This window comes from Alligator sinensis, unplaced genomic scaffold, assembly GCF_000455745.1.
Source record: "Alligator sinensis unplaced genomic scaffold, ASM45574v1 scaffold599_1, whole genome shotgun sequence".
Lineage (NCBI taxonomy): Eukaryota > Metazoa > Chordata > Crocodylia > Alligatoridae > Alligator > Alligator sinensis.
In genome coordinates this window covers 1,389,992-1,395,190 of record NW_005841968.1, presented here as the reverse complement: position 1 = coordinate 1,395,190, position 5,199 = coordinate 1,389,992, and positions in this window count along the sequence as shown.

The following is a 5,199-nucleotide window of genomic DNA, read 5'->3' as shown; positions in this document are numbered from 1 at the left end:
GGGAGAGGGCCCGCACACAACTGTCCGGAGCAGCGCAGCAGCACCAGCACCGGACGCCAAGTTTCACCGCCGGCCATCAGACCGAAGACAGCCCTCAGTTATGAAGCTGTAAAGCTGTAAAAAGGACATCAAATAGTCCCCCAAACAGTATGATGAGCAGGAGACCAAAGGCCCACCCCCGTTTGTCTCAAGCATTCATCTCTCAGAATGAGCTGAGGGCTTAGCAATCCCAGCAGTGGTTCTTCTGTTGTATGCAAGAATAAAAAGCATTTTCCCACCAGCCCACCCAGTGGTTGGAGTGGAAGATCTCCAAGAATCTGTTTGGAAAATCAGCTGATAAGAAGCAACCTAGTTTGGACTGAGGATGGGATGAGGAAGAGAGAAAAGCGAGCACAGCATGAGTTTGAGTTTTATTTAACTGTTGCATCAGTGCCCCAAAGCCCCAACACAGCTGCTCTTAGCCCTTGGAAAGCTCTCGTGTTGCAGGAATGTGTGTGGCCTACCCAGGACAGAGGCTCATTTACTGTTTTAAGTGAGAATGTCCAACATCCCTACTGGCATGATAAATATGGAATAAAAGCCAGGGCGAATCTCAGTGATGGGTAACGCAAGCAAATGATCCAGTCACAGCCTGCGTGAAGTGTGTGTTTGCAGGATAAGGGCACAGAAAGGGCAGCACGAGGGAAACTGTCACACATACCTGGCCAATAGCCTGCACGCCCAGGAGAGCAGGAACTCAGCCAGGCACTTCTCCAGCTCTGATGCCGTGAGCATGCATGTTTCTGGTTCCTTCAGATAGCAACTCATGCAGTTCCTCACTCTCCAAAGTAACCGGTTTACTTCAAAAGACTTTGTGAGTCTCCACTTCTCATGCTCCTATTAAGTGCTCTACGGAAGTAACTTCAAAGGGAATTATTACAAGGGAGTTAATTCAATCCTTATTTGCACATGACCAAAGTTGTGTGCAAGAAAAAGCAGACCCTGTTATATGCAAACTGTGCTATTCACTCTGATGTTTGATTTGGCTCTTAATCAAAATGCGGTTTTGAAAGTCGTCACCTCGTATACGTGTATGTGATGTTGATGGCAATTTTGTCTGACTTCAGTGGGACCCATTATCGTGTCTCCGACTCTTCTAATTTAGAAACCTCAGCAGACAGGCACTGAGAAGTACAGGGCATTCCCTACTGAAGACCAGTGGCTGCTGTGCAGGCGCAGGGTTTCCCGACAGAGCTCAGGGCAGCACTGGGGCCTTGTTTGTGCTTTTCTTTCTGCTCCTGTTTAGTCCTGTTGATATTTGTGACGGTCTTTCCTATTAACAGTCAATCAGCCTAGCTCATATATCAGAGGAGCAGAGGCACCTTTAAAACTTTGGCCTCCCTGTCCTTTTCGTTTAAAAAATCAAGTGGTCTTTCTGTGTCTCTGCCACCTCAGAAAGTTTGGCAAAAACCAAGTCTGGCACCATTTTTAAATAGCTTCCTTTGCCATGAGGTTGAAATACAGGGAAGGGCTGAAAAAATATTTAAAAACAAACAAAGCAATCACCAGAGCAGAAATGTCTCATTTGTTGGCAAAACTTCTGAGAATAATTAAAACCTACAAATTGGAATTTACCTTAATTAGGGGAACTTGCCCGTTAGGAGGCTGAGATGAAAGGGATGTTCCCCCTTGAAATATGTAAAAAGTTAATCTAGAGAATGAGCTAGTTTATATACCCGATTCTTTCTTTTTTATTTTTGATTCTCTTGAAAATCAGTGCAGGCTGATCACAAATTTTGGGGGTGAGCCCTAATACTTTGCTGTGACTGTTCTAAGTGAATAGAGGGAAATACCTTAAGTAACAAAAGTGCAGGGGGGAAAGGAGCCTACAATTTAATACAAATTACTCAATACTATACATCTGTTGTGGCAAAGGGGTGTTGTAAAAAGCTGTGCATGCCAGCACCAGGCAGACTCTGCTGCATGGGAAGAGTAAAACAAATTCACCAGGAATTCAGAGAAGCAATTAAGCAAAGTGGTCAAGAGTTTCCCACTCTGTGCACAATTGATTTAGGCGTTTTCTTCTTTGTCACAGCTGGGCAAAATGTGCAAAAAAAGGAAGGTGACCACCTATCCCACCCTCCCAGGCCTGCATCACAATGTGTTTTGGGTCTTTGTGCACATACCCACTCCCTGCGCAGGCTCAGTTTTTGGTACTCCTTGTGTGTTTCTGTTTTTGGTCACTTAGTATTTCCCACCTAAAGTAAATGCTTGATATTTATTTTGTGTTCAACAGCTGTCCTTAACCTCTACCTATAGGCTTATTTACAATAGAAATAGCGTCATCCCCTAAACCGGCATGAACAGACTAATACAATTACTCTGTCATCAAACAAAATAGAGTGTCTAAGCAAAAGAGACAGGCCTTGCAGGCTGAAAGCCCTGAAAGCTGACAAGCCATTATCCTGCACTCATCTCTGAGTTATCTGAGCATCAGACTTGGGCTGTGTCGAGCCCAGAGGAAATGTCAGAGTTCGGGGCTGTTAAATGAGAATTCATTGGCCCAGACCCTAGATGTACAAATCTGTCGGCCTAAGCGCCCTGGCAGTCACAACTGTCAGAGAAGTGCAAGGAGAGAGGCAGAAACCCAAGAGCTTCAGGGCAATAGTTATTAAAACCTGAACATGCCATTAGATCCAGGAGCGCATGTGGTGCCAGTGCAGTCTCTAAAGCAAACACTAAGGCTAGGGACAGACATTACACATAAACCGGTTTAAGTGATCAGAAACTGGTTTAAACCTGTACTAGAACAGATGTTCAGTGCATATAAACCAGTTTGAAAATGACTGAAAACTGAGAGATAAACCTCGTTGAATGTAGTATCACACTTAAACTGGTTTGACCCAAATCAGTTATGCAATGTCTGTCCCAGACCCCTTGCTGGTTTAAGATAAACCAGTCTCCCCCAGTATCTCGCATGCTCTCTGGTCTGGGCAGACTCTCTGCTCCACAGCAGGGCTGGCCCCTCCCCTCTGCTCCCTGGCTGGAGCTCTGGCAGAGACTGCAGGCACAGCAGGGTCTGCCTGGCTTTCCCTTGCCCCCCCTCCCGCTGCTTACTGGACAGCAGGGATCCTCCCATCTCCCACAGCACAGACCCCAGTCCCATGGACCCTAGGCATGTCGTATGCTAGCTAATGCTGAGGGGGTGTGTGTGTGTGTGTGTGTCTGTCTGTCTCTCTCCAATTTCACTGGGACAGGCAGACAGAACGGTGTCTGCTTAGGGCTGTTTGGAGTTAATCAACAGGTCAGCTGGTAAGCTGTTTAAGAAGAGTTTGAACTAATGGAGAGAGGCTGTTGTTTTGCTGATGAGGTGATAAACACTGTCATCAGCCCCCTGCTGACTTGCTCCCCTGTCAGTTTGCTGCAGACAGTATACAAACGCAAGGAGGGCGATTGAAAAGCTCCATATCATCAACAAATGCATGCACTGCACACACCCCCTTGCCTCAGAGTGCTAGCAGGGGGCTGGAGGCTGGTAACACCCCCACCCCTTAAGCAGCCACCAGGGAAAAGCCTGGGATGGTATAGGCAGATCTCCCTAATCAGAGGTCCTGCCAGGGCCTGGCCATGCTCCCCTTAGCTCAGCACTATGGAAGGGAAGGGAGGGCTGCTCTAGCACACCCTGGCTTCTAGCCTTAGCCACTGCAGGCATGTGCCTGGATTTCCTCAGTCCAGCGAGAATGTCTGTCCAGTTACAAACCAGTTCAGCCGAGCCAGGTTAGACTAACCTGTGAAGATTGAATCAATTCAGGCTCAGGCTTTTTGAATGTCTGTCCCTAGCCTAATAGGCCTCTACCCATCACCCCCAGCTCTGCCAGCTGTAACTTCTTGGATGCCAACAGCACCAACGGAGAAGCTGGAACACCCTCTTTGGCCAGACCAGTTAGAAGCACACTTCACCCTCTGAGTGGGTGGTGCACTGGGCATGCTCCCCCTGTGCTCTGGGAGTCTCAGGAGGCACTGTGGCTCTATGTGGGCCCATGTCTTAATGGCCCAGTATCATTTAGCAGAGGAAATGGCCCAATAGCCTTTTCCTCCCTCCAGTTACTCACCAAGTGACCCAAACTCTGGGTCTCACGGCCAGTTGCAGGACCAGGATGCCTGAAGCACTGAGGTGAGGATTTTCCCATGTCCTGGGAATGGGAATTGGATTCTGGGCAGAGGGAGCAGGGAAGGGATCAGAAAATGCCCAGTGCCAGAGCTAGACCCACCTTCTTCCCTGGGAGGAGGATACAGGCAGTGAGTGGGAGTTATCAGGGAACAGCATACAGAAATGAGGAAGGGCCAGCAGGTGAGAGGGAGGTAGAAGGAAGCAAAAGATGTTACTAAAGGAACATGAGAGCCAAAGAGTTCCCTCAAACTAGAAGACCCTGGAAATGCAAGTAATTGCTGATCCTCATCCCAGAAGCTGAGTATGTCCAAGGGCTCCGGCCTGTCTTTATGACATAAAAAGTCTTTTTCTGAAGAAACCCATTAGCTCTAGGAAGGGAGAAACCAGACCAGTGCCTAGATACCTCAGGTCCACATATAAAGGGTTGGGGGATTTGGACATCATAGCTGTGACTGCCACATGTTGTAGCTGGGTTCTCCAAGCCCAGTGAGAGACACACAGCAATTGGAATAGCAACACACCAGCTTCTTTGTTTCTACCACCCAGCAAATGACTACTAGTGGATGGCACAATGGGAAGAATTCCTCCCTGCAGGCTACAAAATGGCTGTGGACCTCACTCTGTTCTAGTACTGCAGCATTTTGGCCACCACAGCCCTTTGCATCTCTAATATGTCCCATGAGAAAGGGAAGAAATAAAGGATCCATAAAGAACCTTTATGTACAGTAGCTAAGATGCTCTGGTGAAGCTGGCCTCAGTACCACAATGAGGGGTACAGCCTCTCCATGCCATCTTGATCTCCACTATCAAAGACATCCTCTCATCCATATAGTGGGACAGCACCTCTTCTACTGCCTGAGTATCCTCTGTACCTACAGAAGAGGAGACAGGCTCTATCCCATAATGAGAGAAAAACAAAGCAGTCAGACATAAATGCCAAGAAGAGGCGAGCACACTGTAACAGCAGCCGACTGCTGGCCAGGTCCTGTAGTTTAGCTCATCTCCTTTCCTTAAAATAGTATAATAGAACCTATGTCCTCAGATTAAAT